The following is a 22,557-nucleotide window of genomic DNA, read 5'->3' as shown; positions in this document are numbered from 1 at the left end:
GTTTGTGAGGAGCAAAATTGGAAGAAACAAGCATTAGCTCATGGCTCAGTTATGCATCTTGATTACGTGCTACTTGGATTCCTATCTTTTGGTGATTCTACATGGAAGATTATATGGCAACCTTATTTTTACTAGAGGTGTCAAGGTTGGCAGCATGTATCCCTTGCTTGTATTTAGATATGTTGATCAATCTTTCACATGTATCTCTTTGGCATCGCTTCATGGACTCTTGCTAAATTCTGTCAAATTTTCCAAAGAGATAAGCTCGCTTAAAATGGAGTGGAACTTTTTCAAATGAGTGGATATAGGAGTGCCCTTCTTCATGGAAAGGTCCATATGCTTCTTCAACAAATATAGCTCTAAAGTAGGACTTTTCTTATCATAAAGATCACATATCTTTTTCCATAAATCATAAGCACCACCTTCAGTTGCAAGAACATTGAAGTAAACATGCTTAGATAAAGACAAGATAATGGTGGATTTGCATAGCTCATCCCAATCATCTCTATTCCAATCTTTTGACTTTATTTCCTTGGTTTTCAACAGCCTCATTTGTTTCTTTTGCACCAATACCTACCCAATCTAGGTTTTTCAATATTGGAAGTTATTGCCATCCAACTTCTCCATGTTAAAGATAGCATTGTCATTGGAAGGATTTGAAACACCTGCCATTATATCTACCAACCCAAGAGATTATGGGCTACTATGATAACAAAAATCAACTCCAAAACTATACCAAAAGTGTATAACATGAGAAAGAATGAGCCAATACATTAATGTCCTCAAGTAGGAAGTACTAGGGTGCTGAATACAAATGTTTGCTCTTAAAGAAATAGCTCAAAACTGAATTTCAGCATGGTTGTCCATAAAACTGAAGTAAATCAGTGTATAACTACAGGCAAAAGATCAAAATGCAAGGCTCCCACTGCCAAGGATATCTGGGTAGCAACCGAGATATACAATGCAACTAGTAGTGCAATAGAAAAGGTATAAAGCACTAAGGTACCAAACGTTGTCACATGCCCAAAGATCTTAGATACATAGACACAATCTCAAGCAAAAGAGTAGCATGTACATAAGCCAATTGTGAATAAGAGATCTCCAAAATCAACAATGATCCACCAATCAACAACTAAGTCACTACATATGAAAAGTGAAGCTCAAGTATATAAGCAAGCATGCATCCAAAGTTTAAAAACTTGTCTGATAAGAGGAAGTACCATGTGCACAAACCAGGGTTAAATCAGCCCCCAATCATCAATGTCCATAAGGATAGTGTATACTGAAACCAATTGAGTATATATATGTAGGCAAGAGACTCCCATTGCCTTAAATAAACCAAGCTCGGGATGTAAAATATCAAAGTGCTACCCTAGAAGTAAATCAGGAATATCCAAGAGTAAAGTAAAGCTCAATGCATGTGTTTCATAACATCCAGGTACCCAAAGACATGAAGCAATACATTTGGGAGCGTATACCCACAATAAGCCTTTAAGCCTGTGAATTGGAAACCACTAAAGCAAATAGCCATTACAAGTATGCGTTCAATGGAGCTCAAATCCAAATCTTAGAGCTCAAGATAAGCATTTTCAACACAATAATCAATGCCAAGCATCAATACATCCATGTAGCAACCGCAAAGCATTTGTAGGCATTCAATACATAAGCTTTCATAGTGTATGCTTGTTGTCCATAGGGTATAAAAGAAAATAGCCCTTTAATCACAGAGCTCTTTGAGCTCTAACAAATCCAAAATCCTTTCTCGAGCATCAATACATCATCCGGGCATAACAAACTTGCCCCATAAGCATCAATAGAGCATTAAACAATCAAATACTTGTTGTTTAGACAATATACAACATGTCTATTTTGAACATTAGGTCAATGGTTGACCTCAAACACTCCAAATAGTGCTTAGAGTGGAAGCCTTCAATGTCGAGGAGGATGCCAAGGTTTATTAATGATATTGGAGCAGTAGGTAGGAGCTTGAAGAGGTGATTCAATTAGGGACAAAGTGCAACCAGATAGGTGCAAAGCTGCTAGTTGTTTGTTGCTATTGGCTGAGCTCAATGACCATTTGGTAAGGCTTAAAGCAAACCTTGGAAGGTCTTGAGCAAGCTTGAAAAGTGGGGAAGTAATCTAGGACACAATGGGATTGATGCATACTATAATGAGTGGTTGCAATGAAAATTGAGAATGAAGCTCTTTTCCTGAGGTGAAGTGAATGTTGGTGAAGCTCCTTGAATGCCCATTCTAATACTTGTTTCAAGAGTGAGAGCACAAGTAGAAGCAAGAGCTATTATGGAAGTTTAAGCAAGAGAGAGCAAGATGATATGTGACAACTCAAATAGTCACAATGCATGACTTGCCTTCCCTTATTCTATTGTCGTAGAAAGAATAAATAATAAAGTGACAACAATGGGTGGCCACCACTTGTGCAGGGTATAGGTGTGTAGGCATTATGTACAAAGTAAATGTAGGTGGTAGGCGGCCTTTAACCCCCAAAAATTCTTGATGGATTGCCCACCTCACAGCCTACATGCATGCAAGAAGGGTGTGTCAAACCACCTTTAGATTGCCTTCAATAAATTAATGCCATGTTGGCTCTTAAAGGCCACGTTTTTCCTTCTTCCATTCCACTTCTCCACTCTCCATCAAAACCTTGTTTCAAACATTGATGGGGTTAATATCAAAACATAACAACTTAAATTTATAGGTTTACATGTGTGTCACCAATGAATCTCATATTGCATCATTCAATATTATTCCCTACCCAGACAATGCCTCAACACTTCAAGTGTGCACCAAATTAAAACTGGTGAAAGTCATGCAAGATTGGTTAAGTTGTTATTGCATGTTGAATGGTGGGGTTAGTGAGGATTTCCCCACCAACTCCCCGTAAGCCTTTAATGGGTGTTGCTTGGACCAATCAACACCCCAAAAATTCTTTCAAAAGAGGGACATGCCAATGGAGGGTAAGCATCACTAACCAATGAGGGGATGATAAAAAGCTACTATTGAGTCACAACCAACACTAACACGTCAACAGTGTCTTGACACGACTAACATGAAAGCATTCGCCCATGCTTGTGTGACTTGTATTCCCCTTGTCCATTATTAAAGCATTTCTCTTTTTTCCCACCCTTGCATGAAAGAGCTCTAAGCCACTTAATAAATTTTGGGAAGGGATGACCACATACCCATTAGTGCACATTATTTTTCATCGCAATTTATAGCATGTTGACTTTGCCTTTCAAACAAGTCTAGATGGCCATACATAAATTAGGTGAATGTGAGCAACAATGCTCCATCCAAGTCACACCTTTCTTGTTGTCATTCTTATTCATATTATTTACCCAATCAAAAAGGTGTCTCTTCAAAGTGAGAAGTACTTTTGATATGATTGCAACCCAAATGGTTTATGTGTGTGTGTGTGTGTGTGTGTTCAAATCATTGGTAGTATCTTCAACAAGATAATTGAATAGCATCCTAAATGAGAAGTTACACATATTCCATTTAACTTTTACAGCCTTAACTTAGTATGTGCTAGCTAAGAGGAGTTTCGCACAAGGTAAAGCTTACCATTTAAGTGCAATTATAGAAAGTATACACTCCTATTCTAATTGTACCCTAAAGGAATAGTTAACAAAATGGGGCACAATTTAGAGCACGAAGAGAATTTTTTTGGCATTTAATGCAAATAGCGCCCATCATAGTTTATGTGCAAAAACCTTCTAACTAGTTATAAAAGTTTCAAAATAACTTCCTTATTTGTATGAGTGTAAATGAGTTCCATATGTTTGGTATCCTATTATAAAAGAGTCTTTAGCTCACAATGTTCTAAATTTTTAGGAGCATATATCAACTCTTGCATTCCATGTGTTGGGTATACTATTGTAAAAGTCATCTTAGCTCATAATGGTAAAATATGGAAACCTAAGAATATGGGGTGTTGAAGGCTACTCAAATGTCCAATGCTCAATTATTTCTCTCTTGCACTTCCTTTTATTGTTGCCTTTTGTTATATGGTGTTTTATTCCATCAGTATCAAAGGCCTGAAAGCAATGTTAGTGCAAGAAAATCATCTTCCATGGTGCCAACAATAGTACCAACAAAACAAATGTATGGCTACACAAATGCAAACACTAAGAATTGATCCACTTGCCTTCATTGAAGGAGAACTTAATGGGACCAACTATATTTTTTTGAGTTTCAATAATTGTGCCATCCTAGACTCATTTGAGTTTTGGATACAATTTTTGGAAACAATATAGAACTAATCATGATGACCTAATGATGTCAATTTAAAGCAATCCTTGCAATCAAATCCCATTATATGTAACTCTTTTTGTACGTATACACATAGAAACATACATACTTTTTTCACCATTGTTTCCAATGCATCTAATGTTGTTGTCACTTTAATTTAGCACACATCTAGAGCTAGTGAGACGTGGGACATGTTGAAAGGTCAATATTTCACTTGAGAAGCGGAACTAGACTAGAATTCATGACCTAGAGACTCAACTTGCAATAGAAAAGTTTTGTGAAGAATAAGTAGCGAGAACTTCCATTATAATAATCAATAATATATGTAATCAGATGGTTGCGGGGCCATGATAGCAAAGACTAGTGAAGGAGTTGGTTAGATAGTGCATCTATATTTATTCTTAAGTAAAATGGCCCAGTCATGGTAGTAAACTTGCAAAGGTTAAAACTCCTATCACCTTTTAGTGCCATGCTATAGGAGGAGGAGATGTGGTTGAAGATCCATAATGGATGCAATTTTAGTGCAATGTTGTAGGAGGAGGTGCAATTAAAGATCCAGAATGGAGGGAACACTTGAGAATTTTAAATTTACATAGTGCCAATTCTAAAGATGAGAATAAGAAGTATGGGGAGAAGTTCAATGGAATGCGTTGCTCCATGGAAAGGGAGAGAAGACTAAGGGTTGTAGAGAAAAAGAAAGTTATTAAAAGAATGGAACATGGTAGCCATGTTTGAAAGGCAAAGATTCAAAGAAGTTGTGGTTCATGTGGCAAAAACATATCAAGTTGCAATGTACACACTCAAGATCATTTCATATTGTTTAAGGTAGAATATCATTGTATAAGTGGGGAACTCATTACCAAAACAAATTTGAGACACAAAGCATATACAAAAGAGAGGGTGGGAGCTTAATTTGAATATTTATTTTAGAATTTCTAGCACTAAGGTATGAAAATGAGGGGGACGAGGAACATAAAACTATGATATATGTAAGAGCGCATGGGATCAAACTTGAGCTAAGGGTCAGGCTTTCATAGATTCTAATTATTTAGATCCAATCCAAGGCTCAAAAATAATTATTAGCCTTACCCTAGACTGAACATAGATTCTAATATTTGTGATCCAATCCAAGGCTCAAATTTGAGTTTAAGTCTAGGGTTGGAATTTCACAAATTCTAATTATTAAGATCCAATCCAAAGCTCAAACTTAAGTTGAAATCCTAGTGTTGATCTCTCCTTAAATTCACATAGTAAGGTTCCCTATCCTAAATACATTGAGGAAAAATAGTTGAGAGGAAAGTATTAAGCTCAAAGTATGTTTGAACTTGCCTTAGGCTCAAACTTGAACCTAAGGTTGGGAATTTATAAATTCTAATTATTTAAGATCCAACATGAGCCTCAGTTGAGCCTCGTTTGGTAAAGTTGGATCTTAAGATCTTCCAAAGAATTAGGCTCAAAGTATGTTTGAACCTTGCCTTATGCTCAAGTTTGAGCCTAAGGTTGGGACTTTATAAATTCTAATTGTTTAAGATCCAACATGAGCCTTGGTCGAGCCATCCTTTAGTAAAGTTGGATCTTAAGATCTTCCAAGAATCAAAGTGGTGTTGGAACAAGCCTCATTTCCCAAGGGTGTAAATGGTGGTTTGGGGTGGGTGTAAAAGTTGCAAAACATGGCATAGCCTAGTGATAGCTTAGCTAAGTACAAAATGCAAAGACATGGGTCTTATTATGGGTGTTGTCCAGATTGTTAGAGTGTAGTCCACCTAAAGTCTTCATATTGCTATAAATTTTGATGGGAATCTCTAATTGAGGGAATAGATGATCCAAAATCAAGCCCATGATGTGTTCTTTCTAGCCATTTACATAATTCCATCACAAATCTAGAACTTTTTAAAAATATGTTTGAGATAGTATGCTCCTTTAAGCATCATTGTCCATTAACGCATATCCCATTACCTTTACCCAAAATAATCCAATTCCTCCTACATCAAAGGGGAAGAAAACATTGAGTCATAACAACCGCTCTTCACCATAGGAGGCAAAGTGATCCCCTAGTTTGAAGGGGTATCTTGCATGTCCCAATACTACCCTTTTCTCACTCTCAAACCCATTAGCGGTCAAAGAACAAGGCCCCAATGAGTCCTTCAATAACTCTAGCTCTTTGTTTGACATGGAGCCACCATCTTCATCATACCTCTTACAAAATTGAGGCCCCCTTTTTTGAAGGTTCTCTCAAGCATGAGATTCACCATTAGCATATGTCATATAGTGTGCAAACATAGTGCTCAACTTATCCATTGAAGCAACATTATTCTTAACATAGCATGAATGTTGCTACTAAGGACATCATTTTAACCCTCAAAACATGTGTAAATAACATACTTAAGCTCATCATTTAATGAGTTAGCATCATGCTTAGATCGATCTAGTCTATGGTTATGTATCTCTTCTATATGGGGTGCATTTTGGGCCTACTCATCAAATACATGAGGTCCTTGCTAACCATAGTCTTACACATCTACACTAGCATGCACTTGACCATTTCCATCCACTCTAGCATACTACATTTGATTTGTTGCTTCTAGGGCATCCCATATTGATAGTGTAGCTTGCGATCCATTAGGACATGTTGCTACAAAAATGGGTGTATTTTCCTTGATATAGCTACAATTTGAGGATGTTATAGCTCATTTGAAAGTTAAGAGTGCGTATTTTGAGCCATCTAATAAGATCTTTTTTCAAAATACACAATTTGTTGCAAAAACTTTCAACTAGAGAGTGGTCAACTATAGGCTTGCAACAGTAATTGTACCTTTAATGTCCAAGATACATGTGTACACTATCATATGTGCCTCCCCCATAGGATGAATACAATACAACATAGTCTAATGCCTAACAATTGAGATTGCTTGAGTGCATGTAGGGAAATGAGGTGAAATAAGCTCAACTTGAAATGTAACAGGCTAAAATGAGAGGGATGAGAAACTTAAACTAGTGATCGATTTATACACATAGATATACTTATACTTACCACTCTTATCGAGTGGTAGATTAGTATAGGTGTTTCCCATAGCTTTCATGCAACAATGATGCTTGATATAGCCTAATCCAAGCTTGTCCAACTTGGTTCTTGATGCTCCATGTTGTCTTATGATGCTAAAGAGTGAAATCTCTTGGGGCAATCACTACAACATATAGACCCAATAGCGACGTTTAAAGTGATGGAATTATTCATGGAAAAATTACCCCTGTCATCGCTATTTACGTGCTATTAGTGATGCGATGAATTCATCACTATTTGCATTACTATTAGCGTCGCTATTTGTATCGCTATTAGCGTCGCTATTTTGGATAGCGACACAAATAGCGATGGTCGCATAGTAAATTTCTGATGCAAATAGCAACGATTACAAAGGGGGGAAAAATTAGGTGGCAAGGCATGCAACCCTACCACCCTTCTAGCTATATGCACTAAATATTATTGTATAAGTCATCTTCTTTCTTGGCCTCACCCTCAATATCAATGGATGGAGGTATTTTAATATCAAAAGAATCAAGCTCATCTCCCCCTTCTCAAGCTCCATTTCTTGAGCTCAGACTAGTTGCTATTTTTCAAGTAGCTTCCTGAAATGAAAGAGTTTCTCTTTACCAAGTGATTTGGTAAAGATATATGCTACATGGTCTTCTGTCTTCACATGAAGTAGATCAATCTATCCTGCAAGTACCATTTCCCTGATGAAATGGTAATGAATCTCTATGTGTTTGGATCTAGAATGATAGGCAGGGTTGCTAACCAGCATCACATTACTGAGATTGTCACAATGCAATGTGACTTTGCTGTCTAACTGAATACCCAAATCATGTAGCAGTTTCACAAGCCAAACTGCTTCGCATGCCGCTAAGGCTGCAACCCAGTATTCTGCCTCTGTATACTAGATAAGCATAATCTCTTCAGGGTCTCTTTTGGGCATATCTCAAGGACCTTAGGGCGTAGCCTCCTATCGTGAAATTCCTAACATTGGTCACTTTGATGGTCGGCATTGAGGAAATTGTACCTGGTTGTCTCAAGTTGCACATGTCATGGTCATATGCGTCATCAAAATAGATCTCGTCGAAATCAATCCTGCCACCTTAGGGCTTTTAAAATATGGTATATGAGCCTTCTCTCCATCAAATCTTTCATCAGTTGATTGCATGTACATGCTGCTACAGAAAAAACAACAAGCGGGTATAGAAACCCTAATACAAGGTAGCCATAGCTTGTGTAGTTTAAGCTCATCTTGCACTTCGGTCTCTCACTTCCTCCAACTAATGCAAGTTGTTGCCACTCTAATCTGAGTTCTAGCTTAGTCCACAACACTCCAAATTAGTAAGGGGAGGAGATCATTGAGCAACATCTAGCTCAACAAGGAGATTCAACATATTCACTAATTTTACCTCAGTTGCTCAAAAGCTCATTCTCAGCACTTCTAATGATTTAAAGCCCTATTGATCAAATCCATTTGTAAGTCTCAATTTCTTTGTAAAAGGATAGACACTGCCCGAGTGTTCTCATGGTAAGACCTCCTTCTAAGATGACTTAATTGGAGTAGATAGAAAAGTTTAACGGTGAAGGCTTTCATGACTAGATGGAGAAAACCATGTACTATCTCATGAGGAAAGACCTCTGGGATCTCTTTGAGGAAGATGATGCAGATGACAAGAAAGAAGATGCTAAAGTGGAAGATGCTGCAAAAGACCAGTCTAAAACGAAGGCATGGAAAAAGATGAACAACTAAGCTCTAGGTATTATTGACTGGGGTCTATCCGATGATGTATTACATCATATTTCTGGCATCAAGGATGCAAAGAAGGAATGGGAAGAGCTTGACAGGATCTTTGGCACTCAAGCAAAAAACTCAAAGGTAAAATTACTCGTGCAATTTTATAAGTTGGATGCTAAAAATAGTTTGTCTATGACTATACACATCAATAAGTTCAAGAGCCTTAAAACTCAACTAGCAACTCTTAAAAAGAACATTGACGAGGATGAGGCAATAGCAATGCTACTTGCCAGTGTTAATCATGAACCATATGAGAACCTTGTTTCAACACTAAGTAATGTTCCCAATCTCTCACTCAAAGACATTGAGCACTCTCTGCTTGATGGAAAAAGCAAATTTAAAAGCAAGGATGCAAAAGAAACCAGCTCAAGGGATAACCTTTTATACACCAAGGGTACTTATGCAGCATAAGGACATGGTCGAGGATTCACCACCAACAGCAACAAGGACCGAATTATTTGTCATTACTGTGGCAAGACTGGCCATGTAGTCAGTGAATGTTTCCACAAGAAGAGAGCACAATAGGTGCAAGAAGATCGCCACCAAAGCTAGTTTATGCATGAAGAAAAAGAAGAAGATGATTCTTCCGCCACCATAAAAAACTATGACAGATTATTCTAAAGAAAATTTTGGTATCTTTTCCCATAGAGGATATTTTCTTTCCCATAGTGGATTTGTATTGAAAAAACTCTACCAAAAAATGTAAAATGTCAAGCTTGATTTGACTAGGCTGCCCATGAGCTAGTCTCCTGGGCCATGTTATCATGTGGGGGGGGAAAAAGCCAACAAGTATAGGAATTCATCATTTGAGGGGGGGTGTTGGAAAATAAGTCAAATGATGTATGTTGCATGATGAGGAGACTTGTGTCCCATAAGCACAGTGAGGAGAGTGGAGAAGCTGGAAAGCTATAAAGACATGTACTTGGTTCACTTTTCATGTAATGCTATTGTACTTTATACTTAGAGTCTATGTTCTTGTCCACTCAAGATTGTGTTTATGAGTCCGAGTTAATCTATCTTGGAACCGAATTCACTTGAGTGAAAGTTTGTGTCTAGTCATCAGTCTTCATGTCTCTTGCTTATGAGTTCAAGCCTCCATAGATAAACTATGTTCAAGATCCATGTTTCTCAACAAAAGAGAGAAGAGAGAATGCACTTACCTCAAAGCTTGAAGAAGAATCATTTCATGCTTCTCTCCTCCTCCTTCTTCTTCTTCTTCATGGATTCCCTCCTTATCATTTGTAGTTGTCCCCTCTCTTTTAGTGGATGCGGTAGCAATGGTAGTGGTAGCGGCTCTCTCTCTCTCTCTCTCTCTCTCTCTCTCTCTCCCCCTTGCATTGATCTCTCTCCCTTCTTCTCTCTATACATCTCTTCATCAACAAAAAGAAAGAGAGAAGTAAAGAAAAGAGAAAAACAAAGAGAGAAGAGAGAATGCACTTACCTCAAAGCTTGAAGAAGAATCCTTTTGCGTTTCTCTCCTTCTTCTTCTTCTTCTCCTTCACGAGTTCCCTCCTTCTTGTTTGCAGTTGTCCCCTCTCTTTTTGTGGTGGATTGGCGGTGGCAGCAGCTTCTCTCTTTCTCTCTCTCAATCCCTTTATACTTCCTCAAAGAAGAGATCATGCACTTACCTCAAAGCTTGAAGTACTTCCCTCCTTTTTCTTCTCCTTCGCCGAGTTCCTTTCTTCTCCTTTACACTTGTCTCCTCTCTCTTCATGGATGGCGGTGGTGATGGCGGCCTCTCTCTCTCTCTCGTTTACAAACCTGTAAAATGCCATGCTCGGGTTTCGATACTTTTTTGTGAAGCCCCTATCTTTCTCCTTTTTTATTTCTCCACAAGACTCTTTTCCTTACCCTCCCTTCTTCTCTCTATTTCTCTCCCTCCTTCCCTCCCCACGCTCACTCATTGCATCTCATTGTAAAGACAATCAAATATAGAAAATAAAAATCTTAAAAAACAAAGATATTGAAAGAAATGTCACCCCATCTCTCTTTATCTCTCTCTCCCCCTCTCCCTTTACTTTTCTTTCTTAACCTTCTCTCTCATTTTCTCATTGTTTTCCTATTTCTCTCTCCCTCTCTCTCGCTCTCTATTTTTTTCTCTCTATCTCTTTATCTCTCTTTCTCCCTCTCCCTCTCTTCTTTTCACTCTCTTTCCTCTTTTTACCTCACCTTTCTTTTCTACCTCCTCCTCCTCTCTTCCTTCCCTCCCTCTCTCTCTCTATTTCTCTCCCCCTATCTTTTTCTCTCTATTTCCCTTTCTTTGTTTCCTCTCTTTGTTTCTCCCACTCTCTCTCTCTCTCTCTCTCTCTCTCTTGTTGTTTCTCTCACTCATCCTCCTCTCTCCCTCCCTTCATCTCTCATTTCTCTCTTCCTCTTTCTCTTTGTTTCCTTTCTCCCCTTTCTCTCCCTCTTTTTCTCTTCCTCTCCCTTCCTTCTTCTCCCTCCCTCCCTCCCTCCCTCTCTTTCCATGAATCTCTTTGCAAAGAAAAACAAAAAAAGAAAAGAAGAGAACACAAAAATAAAGCAAGAAGAGGCAATGTACTTACCTTAAAGGCCTGAAGATGAAACCCTTTGTACCTTCTCTTCGCACATTCCCTCCTTTCTTCCTTGCACACTTCTCTTTCTTCTTCATGTATAGCGGTGACGGTGGTGATGAGCTCCCCCTCTCTCCCTCCCTCTCCCTCTCCCTCTCCCTCTCCCTCTCAAAGATTTAAGCTCTCTCGCTCTCTCTTTCATTCTTTCTCGCAAAAGTTTTCTCTGCAAATGTCATGCTCGGGTTTTTGAAACTTTTTTCTCAAACCGGTGTCACTATTAGCATCGCAAACCTATTTGCGACGCTAATAGCATCACTGCAAATAGCGACGCTAATAGCGATGCCATTTTTTTGTGTCGCAAATGGCTATTGTATTGCCCCATTCCCTTGTAGTGAATGGCCATAATATGGTCGAAACATTGGAGACTAAAACTTGCAGACCATGCCAATGATGCTTAGAACTCTATAGAAATGCTAGTTAAGAGAGAGGGGCAATGTAGATGATTACATGAACAAGATTTTGGCTAGAAATGTTGGTAAATAGGTTGAAGACTATAAACTCGAAGAAAAGATGTTATACGGCTGAAAACCCTAGCAAAATTGAGTCAGAATGAAGCTAAGGCACACTTTCTTATCTCACTATAAAATGTGGAGTCAAATAGCAAAAAAGCTTGAAAGATAACAACCATTTCCTACTTATTAGGATGACTCTACATGATAAACAAGTAAGAGTTTAGCCATATGATTGTGTAAATAAGCTCTCTCATAGAGGAACACTTTATGTGATGGAGCAATATAATTGTACAACTATTAATATACTATTCACTTGAGAAACAAGGTTTTGATTGAAATTTCACAATTGTGTGAATATTACTTGGAGATGTTGCAAACCCTTGCATGTTCAATTTCTTTTATTTACCACACCTCAAATGCACATCCTCAATGGAAGCATCTCCTTTTTTCTTTATTAGTATGGGTCATCCTTTAAAGTAGTTTGGTTGAGTTTTTAGACACACATTATTGGGATGTACTATGACTCGTTTCTAGAATTTCTAAGTTCATTATCCAAGCATTAATAGGAGCCCCTTCATCGCAAAGTTAAAATTGAAGGTGGCATGTTGAGCAACGATAAGTCTTCTAGCTCAACAGACAATGTCTTAGGCTCCCTTCCAATAAAATAGAAGCACGCTTAGGTTATATGCTTTTACATATAAACTTAAAATGCGGAGTTATGTATAAATAACATCATGCCAAGATGGCACTTCTTTGTGCATTCCTTCTCTCTAACCTTTCGGGTTTGCATTGCCTTGGTGGACTATTCATATTCAGTCCATATTTTGGAATTAGAGAAGACTTGCATCTTGTTCAACTAAGGGCTTAATTCCTTGTCTAGTTTGTTTTTCTATTCCTTGTTTGACCTATTGAGGTCCTATTTGTGGGTCTTCTCTCTTTTAGCTTCCTATGGACTTGATCTCTTCTTTATTCTACTCTCTCCCAAGTCTCTTGTTTTATCCAACTCTATTCTCCCTCTTGGCTACATCTTCTCTTCCATTTGGTTTGTCTATCTCTTCTTATTTTGGGGATTCTATCTTCACTTTATCCAACACGTTGGCCTCCTTATCTAAATCTAATCTTTATTTGTTGTGCTATTCCTATAGTTTCACCCTTAAGTTTTCTCTTCAACTAATCAATATTTCTAAATCCTATTCTCATCATCTCCCTTTTCTAAGTCATCTTCTTTTGCAAGGTGTATCTTTCTCGATCTTCTATATCCACTTCTATTTATTTTCTCCACCTTCTTCCATATTCTTTATTTCTCATGATTTTCATTTTTCATTGGATTCATTTTTAAAGGGATGATTTGGGTTCAAAGATAACCTTCTTCTCCTTGTTGTTTCTATACTTTTGTTGGATTCTTGACTTCATACATAACTTGATATTCAAAGCTTAATCCTTGCTGGCTTGAATTACTTTTCCACTCCTCCTTCTAGCATTGCTTACTCTTGGTTTGGTTGGAAATATCCCTTATATATGAGATAGCTTCATCTAAATCTTCAATTCATCTTCATGCCTTTCTCTTCATGCTTCAAGTCTTTATATTCTAAGTGTTCATCTTCACAATTATCTTCTTAAACATAATATGCATCTATTAAAAATCTTCTTCCCTTCAAGATTAGGGTTCACCCTTGCATTTAGAACTTAGTACCATGCTTGGGACCCACTCAAATCTTAGTCTCAATCGCCTTCATCTCTACTTTAGGGATACGTTAGATTTACTCGTGTCATCTATTCAAGAAATCTTTTCTTCCACCCATTAAGGTTAGTCTCCTCTCCAAGGCATTATTCATACATTGCTTTCACTTCTTTTTGTTTTTAAACGTACTTGGAAAAAAAATTGTTAATATCAAGGTTTGTCTCCTCTCCAATACATTAATACATTGCTTTTACTTCTTTTTGTTTTCAAACATTCTTGGTCTTAAAATAGTTAATATTCTTCATCAAATGTCCATTGTAAAGTCAATATTCTAGTTATTTATCATGAGTTCATCATGCATCATCTCTTCATCATTAAATTCTTCTTCATGGTATCATATTGATAGTGAGAGGGCACTGTAGAGGCGAGCACAATCTCAACCGCCAAGACCCACAGACTTCTTATTGTTCAAGCGTTCCAAGCCGAGCAGTAATGGCTACCTCTCATATAGCCGATGTGCTATCCATCTCTATAACTGTAGTGAGCTTACCTCCATGCCCGATCGAGTTGCCTCCTCTCCCGAGCACTCCAGTAACTCCACGATCCAAGTGCAAGCTTCAAGTGAGCTCCATCCTCAAGCTCCATGCTCTAGCCTCCATTGCCGCAAGGAGTAAGAGAAGAAAAGAAGAGAGGGGAAGATGGAGAGCTTCTCCACCATGGTCCCTCACCCTCACACACTCACTTCCTCACACTCTCACACTCCCTCTCTTAAGCACAAGCTCAAGCAAGCAAGAAGAAGAAGAATAAGAGGAAGAAGAAGAAGAAGAAGAGAGCTACTTTTGGCCGTACACAAGAATGAAATTCTCATTCACCTTTCAACTTTATATACAAAACCCTAAATCCCTTTTGGTCGGTCATCCCCTTATCCCCTTTTTTACACGGCTAGCCGTGGCCTAGGCCCTTTTTCCCATTGTCCTCCTATCTTCCTAGCTTCCTTCCCACCGCCCATCTACCTTTACAATTTGCATGATGCTCTTAAAATAAATCATGGTGCGCCACCTTGCACTCTTTTACAAAAGTATTGACTTGTGCTTTTCTTGTGTGCCTTTCTCCTTGATTTAGAACTATTTTGCACTTCTTATGTTTCCAGATTCTTCTTTGGCATGCCTTCGTCTTCCATTTCACTTTCGCCTTAGCATTGACTTCTACTTTAGATTTTTTGGATTTTCCACCTTGATGGTTCAAGGGTTAACATTACCCCCTCCTAGACAAGTGCCAGTCCCATGGCATTCACTGTCGTAGGTAGCAGGCGTTGGCATGCACCGAAGACGTGGGGGAAGGGATATCTATTGTTGCCTTGGAGGAGTTTTGGTGGTGGTGTGGATGAAGGTCATTGGGGGCATGTTGTTGGCCTGGATGGCTAGTGTTCGGGTTGTTGGAGTTGGGGATAGGGCTATTTGTTGTTAAGAATTGCACTGATGGCTGGCACAAGTGTTGGTTTGTGGGGATTCTACACATGACGATCGTTTGGTGGCTTGCATAATGAGAAAGGACAAGAGTTCAAAGTTGAGTGGTGATGAAGAGTTGTTGGTACTTTCGTTGGAGTCGTCAATGCCTGCAATTGAAAACCTCTCATATGGTCTCTCCCTAGGGGTTGGTGCTAGTCTTCTTATTGTGTGCACAAGACGTAGTTTGATTAGTTTGGGAGACAGGTTGAACTCTAAGCTGAGAGTAATGTCCTGCACTTGAGGACCCAAACTATGTATCGATTGGTTTAGATAGTATGTGAGTGCCCGTGCATACTTAGATATTACTTAGTTAGAAGATTGCTAGTCCAGTTCCTTGTAGCGATGTGTGGATGAAGCAAGGGTTCAATATGGTGGAAAAAGTCATCAATGTTGAGGAGGAGTACACCCAAAGGTTTGTGGAGACATCATTTGTGATTTTTACAACATGATTGGCATAATTGAGCTCATTGACACCTTAACTTTTGGTAGCCGGGGGCTAATTGTATTGTTTGAAGAGTACAATGTACTTCCCATGGTCGTTCATGCATTGCTTACCACTATTGATTGCAATGGTATTGAGAGGAGTGTGAAAAAGGAATCGTGCAAATGGGTCAAGGTGACAGGTCTAACCATAGGCGAGACAAGCTCGCTAGGTATGTCCTACCCTTGATGTGCCCTGAGCAATTGTGGGGGATGTATAAAAGGGCTAGGGGATTAGGGACGGAGCCAACCGACTAAGGTCACTAGACTTACCCAATTTGAGAACCCCTAGGTGTTGTGCTGTGATCATAAGTGCTTTTTTCTTTTCTTTTCTTTTCGTTGTTTATATGTGTGTGTGTGTGTGTGTGTGTGTGTGTGTGTGTGTGTGTGTGTGTGTGTGTGTGTGTGTGTGAATACAACCACTACAATACATTGAGGCAATTAGCCTTTCATTTGGACTGAGAATTGTTGAGATCCAAAGGCTGTGAAAAATGGATATTACAAGGAAGATTGTGTTACTAGCCTCGCTGCTAGAGGAACAGTTGTTGAGATGGAGAGATACACTTGAGATTTTGCAAACCTCTTTGTAATGTGTGAGACATCGGTACTATTGAGGTAGCAACTGCAGTGAGCCATTGGCCAAGAAAGAGAGAATAGCCAATGACTATGCTTTGGGCCATGCTCAAATGCAATGTGGGCATTTTGCAAAAGTGATTTTCTCTTCCAGTAGTGAGGCTTCCATCATAGCCCTTTGTGGGGTTGGTGGTCTTGTGGTAACTTGGACATTTGAATGCTTTCATACTGAGACATGTGTTGTCTTGTATCCACTTGACAACTCGTGAGAGTACCTGCAAGTCACATGTTTCAACTATAATGAACGAGTGCAATGTAAAAAGACATCACTTATCTAAATCCTATGGTGTTGACTTCGATGCATATCACCAGTGCTTGATTATCTTTTTTTGTTAAGGATGTGAAATGTATTAGAAGTAGGTAAGGAAAGTTTGTACAATTGGAAAGGCCGCCCCTTTAACTACTTAAAGACCAAAAGTCATGGCAAGATAGCACTTGGTAAGCATCTTATACAAAATAGGGACTATTCTATTTGTATGAGAGGGGGGGGGGGGTGAGTTCGGGTGACCAGACGACTGAGGTACTGCATGCGAACCCTCATCATGATCCATCATGTTAGGGGCCAGAGTCACAGTCGGGGAGAGTTGCACATCTTGATTCCGGCCAAGGGCAATGGAGGTGTCGATCGGGATCCAAATGGTGTAGTTCCTGGCCATTGCCGTATCAAGAATGCTTTGGAACAGTTAAGAAATTTCATTCTTGATTTTTGCTTATTTTTCCTCTTTTGAGCATCTGGTGCCTGAGCGTCTGGGAAAGGTCAACACATCAGGGGTTGCTACCTTCCTTTGAGCCTTCCTCGCCTTGGTTTGGGGAGGAGTTCTTGCGTTTGACCTGCATCCTAGGCGATTCTACTTTGGGCCGTGTCTCGGCAAATACAGCTTCAGGGTGGGCACATAGCATTCCGGCGGTGGAGCTTGTGCCATGTGCTCCCTTCTGCAGAGGAGAGCCTCCTTGCAGACCAGTGGCATGGGGTGCTCCATGATTGGTGACTGTTGAGGAACCTACAAAATGTGAACCAAGGGTTAGACCCTAAGGCAGGATAGAGCTACTCACATGAGAGGGATAAAATAGTAGGTTAACATGCGCATATGATGAGGAGGGGTGAGGCGAGGCGTGTAGTATTTGTTGTAGCGGGATGGCCCCTATGATGATACTCGTCCTACCTCAAGTGTGGGGCAGATTCCAGCCAGTAGCAAATCTTCGCTCATGCCAAGTTGTGTGGACTGGCTGTGATGGAATGGAGCAGGGCTCATCCCCAGAAGAATATACCAAAAAAGGGGGAAAGCATGTAGGAGGGGATGATGCCCCATTTGCACCCTCAGAGGTATTGGCCCCAGGGCTTCCAATGGCAACAATGAGGGCTACATGCCCTCCACTTGGAGGTGGAAACGGTCACACAACTTCTAGATGCGTGGTGAGAGGAGGACTTGAGGAGCTCAGCTTGTCAAACACGAACTTTTCTTCCTGCACTCTACTATCATTGCTTGTGTGTGTTGGTATTATTTATACATAGTCACAAACTCATTGTTTATTCATGTACACTTTTATGAATCCACGTCACTTTGTGACGATAAAAACCAATCGTAAAACTCAGGATTGTACTAGAGTGTGGCACACGCATCCAATACTCGTGGCGGCCTGGTCAATAACAATAGATATTTTGCAACATCGAGCAGCATGGTACCTGGTTCGAGTATACTCGCAACATGTAGCTTCTCCTTAGTAAGAATCTTATCAACTAGAGAGTTCTCTTGGCTAGTTCCAACTAAGTCCATACCCTGAATGGCAGTCAGTATTCAAAAGGAAGTTGGCGTCACATAGGTTGGGTCTCTTTGAGACCGCCATTTGGCCAATCGCTCCTCTAAGAGTGCTGGGCTCCAAGTTCGGCCATTGTAGCACGGTTTTCAAACCAACGTTTTTCAAATTGACTTGGGCCCTTTGATTGTCGCTTTAGTTGCTCTATCTCTAAGAGATTTAGTTGGCAAATTGCTTCATTGAATGTCGCAATTAGGCGTAGTTTGTCGGCCTCCTTGTCAGAGATGAGTTGCATGCATTCATGTAGGAGCTTGTCATAGTGGTCGTTAAGATGTTCTTGCTCTTCCTAGGATAGAGGATATGGCAAGTATTCCGCAAGATGCTCCTTAGGGAATGTACCCATGTTTGCAAGGATGTAGACACGTGCGAATAATTTGAGTTTAGCATCCAACTCAGTTAAGCATTCTGTGACACTTCTATGTTCAATGAGGGCTTGCTCGGTTGCTATCTAATGCAAGGTTATGGGAGTTTCCCTAGGCTTTAGCATAGCTGGGGGCTCAGGCCTAGATAAACAAGATTGGTCAATGCTAGGATTTCTTACGTCCTTAGGGTTTCCATGTTTCTTCTGAGGCTTTGCTGCTATTGTGTCATGGTTCTCCTCGGATGTGACTGGTATAGTTTTGTCACCCTATTGTGACAGTGTTGTATCTTGATTGGTCAATGCAAGTTCTATTGTTGTCAGTGGATTGAGTGTTGCAAGAAACCATTGATGGTAATGGTTGCTTTGACTTATCAGAACACACGTATGTGTTTGAGGTTTCACTGCTGTTAGGAGAGATGGCAATGGGTTCATTGGTGGATGGGCTTGATGTTTTATTCCTCAGCTCTTCATTGCTCTTGGTCTCGATCTTCTTAGCGTCTACCGCCACTTGCAATTACTGTTGTTTTCGTTGTTTTCTCCTCTTTTTCTTGGGCAATTGAGGTGTATTCTTTAAAGACTTAGGACCCTAAACTAGGTCAACCGTTGATGTGCTTGGTTGGCCCTCAACATTTTCTTTTTTTGGTGTGTCCTCATGGGACATAGCCATGGCTAGTTGAATAACCTCGCTAGGTTGAGAGGGTACAACTACCTCTCTTTGTGGAGATTCTAGTTCTTTGGCCAATTCTCTTTCCTTTAGCCCCTCATCCAATTGCGTTGGCAATTGCTCTTGGTCGGGGGGCGTTTGCTCTAGGCTCTTGCCCTTACCCATTGGAATATGCCTCCATTGCTTCTTATCAGAGTGGGTGTTGTATTTAGAGTTGTTTTTCTCTTGCTCTAGGGGTTCGGGTGACTCTAATGTAGAGCCAAGAGACGGTTTAGGGTTCCTACCATATAGGCTTGGATGAAACCAACTGAAGAAGTCAAGGTTGTATTGATGGGAAGCATAGGGATCTAGGATTGCACGGTCTTGAGTGAGGTAGAAGATATATGCGCTAACATCAAGTACCATGCTCCCTACTCCTTGCTTGCTAGCCACGTGTAGATCTTCTTCTGGAAGCTGTTTATCGTACAAGGGATGTTTTTAGACAATGGTAGAAAGTAGGACCTCATGGACTGCTACCAACACTCGTAATAGGTTGGGGCAACGTACGTGGGATCATGTATTGATGTCCAAGGGGCTTTCCTTTGCTCAGTGAGTGTCATCAGTTGATGGCCAATTTTGGCTACTAGACTCTGATTGGAGTACCATTTTTGCACAAAGATGCCTTGTCCTTTCCCTTTCTGTTTGCTTGCTTCAAGCTTTTCCTTGTTTATCTCACATTGAGCAATATAGGGTGAGGGTATCAAGCACAATTCTCTAGCTGTGGCCTTTGGGATATCCTTTATGACTTCTTTAGCAACAATTACATAGCGGGAGCAAACATGTTGTTGCTCATCCCAAGTTAGGGGTTCAGCTATGAGCTTTGTGTGCTCTGGTGTTGGCCTTCCAATGTCCACATGGATGTATGCATGTGTAATGGTTTTCAACTTGTGATCAAGCTTCATTAGGCACTTCATCTCTAATTCATTGGTCAGATGTGCCATCTCCTTAGCCAAAATTTTGAGAGATTTCTACTCAGGCCTTAGCTTTAGGTGCTTCGAAAGTGTTGGAGGTATCAAGGATGTTGGTTGTGACACCTCTTCCATAGGTGAATTTCTAAGGACACGTTCCGCAAGGGGCGTCGTCACAGCCAAAGGCTATGACTACTGTGATTCCTGATTGGAAGTAGTAATGACTAGTTCAACGGACTAGCCACTATTGGTAGACTGCAGTGTCAAGTCCTTAAGCAGATCAGAAGTGGCAGTTTCTTTTGTTTCCCTTTGTGCATTCACTTGTGTAGAGCATCAGTTGATCTAGTCACAATGGATTGCACAGGCCTATCCTTAGGCTGAGAGCTAAGGGTGGTGTCATGTCCCACCTCTTGGACATTTGGAAACTTAGATGGAGATAGAGATTGGGATTGAGTAGTTGCACTTGATGATTGCTGTTGTGCTTCCTGTGTCTGTTTAGGGGAAGAGGGTATAGGAGATTTGGGACTCCTAGGTGGACCTGGCACTGGCTGGGAGATTTGCTTGTGGCTGTTAGATGATTCTGCCATTTGCTTTGTTGAGCAATCAACCTTACCATGAGCAATGTTGTGCCTATTATGCTCGTTATCCTCTTGGAAAATCAAAGGCTCCTTGGGCACTAGTGACTTTTATGCACCCTCAACAATTACATCTAATATCTGCTTGTTGAGCATGCTAGGTTGAGGATCTACCTTTCGAATAGTCGTGTTTGGTTTCTTGATTTCAATTGTGAGGGGTTTAGTCACTCCAACCTTGTTGAGTGAAGACTTGGATTTTCATTTAGATTTCCTCCTACACTTCTTTGTTTTTTATACGATCTGGCCTTCAACTGACAGAGGTGGTTTAGCCGGGGGTTTTGGCACCTAAATCCATTGGTTTTCTACGTAATACCCTTGAGCACGTAGCAATGATTTGGATATCCATTGCGGCATTGTGCTGGCTCTCCATCTATACCTTCGTCTATATGGCTTGGGCTTCTTTTGTGGCCTTCTACGATATTTGTAAGTCCAAATCCTATCCTCGGCATTGTCTCCTAACCTTTTGGTTTCAAGCATGGCCTCACTCATTGGTTCTCTCTGTTCAACATGCGCTTGTATCAACTCTTTCAACAAGTCCTTGCCCTCATTACTAGGCTTGCTTGGTATGTTAGAATGTTCCTTGTTTTTCCCTTGAGGTTTGATGAGGTCACCCTTACTAAAGGTTGTGATTATCCTCACACCCGGTAATGTCAAGTGTATCCTCTGTGCTACGTAATCGGCCTCACACTTCATCGCCCTTTTGAAGGGTCATCCTAGGAGGGTTTCCTTTCCACAATTAACACTATTTGGAGGAACATGGAATAGGATAGGCAAGCTTTCAATTTCAATAGTTACAAGGATTTTGCACTTCTCGATAAGTGCTTGTGGGTGTCCCCCATAAGGATTAAGAGTTGCATGAGTTGGTGTGAGCTTTGGTTGGCCTAGTAGAGTCCATGCTTCATAGGTCAAGATATTAAAAATTTCTCCTTCATGATGAGAGCATCGATACTATGCTCTCTTTTTGCGGTGAGTTTGACCCTAAGATAAGTAGGTGGCACTATGTCTTCATCTTTGAAAGGGGTGCACGAGACACAGGAGAGAAGAGCACACTCAATGTAGGTGCTATCAACAATATTATGACAGCCTTATTACACTTTCATATATATATGAATAAAGAATATGGGTAGTCACTGTACACGGACAGGCCCAATGGCCTTTTACCCCAAAAACCTTCCACTAAAAGGCCAATGGGCCAGGGAGTGAAAAAACAAAACAAAAGAAAAGAGACAGGGTGAGGAATCATGACATCTCACCCAACGCCCAATCGAAAAGCGAGCTATGCAATAAGTGTCGGGAATCTCCGAGTCCAAGACATCCAGGAGGCAAGTGATCTCGCAGCTCCATACAACGGAGCAATCCAGCACAACTCATGAGTGTAAGGTTGTACATAATCATCATCAGAGTAGCGCATAGCATCCAGCATGGTGCATACAAGACAACGGAGAGCATCCAAACTCTCCAGAGTCAATCACTGAAAGAGGACCATCATCCCGGACACAAGTCAAACGGGGTCTCAAGACAGTATGCGGCCTCAGCAAAGTGAAAGACTGACATATGACTATAGAATCAGCCATAGAGCACACTGAACATGCATCAAGAGGCTTGAGAGGTTTCTACGTCTCATAAAAGACAGCATGACGACTGTGTAGTACCTGTTGGGCATCCAAATCCCAAAACCTATAAGCCGTAAAGTCA

The sequence above is a fragment of the Lygodium microphyllum genome, chromosome 5 (genome assembly GCF_053477565.2).
Source record: "Lygodium microphyllum isolate KBCC chromosome 5, Lygodium_microphyllum_v1.1.10, whole genome shotgun sequence".
Lineage (NCBI taxonomy): Eukaryota > Viridiplantae > Streptophyta > Polypodiopsida > Schizaeales > Lygodiaceae > Lygodium > Lygodium microphyllum.
Note: the sequence above shows the minus strand (reverse complement) of the source record.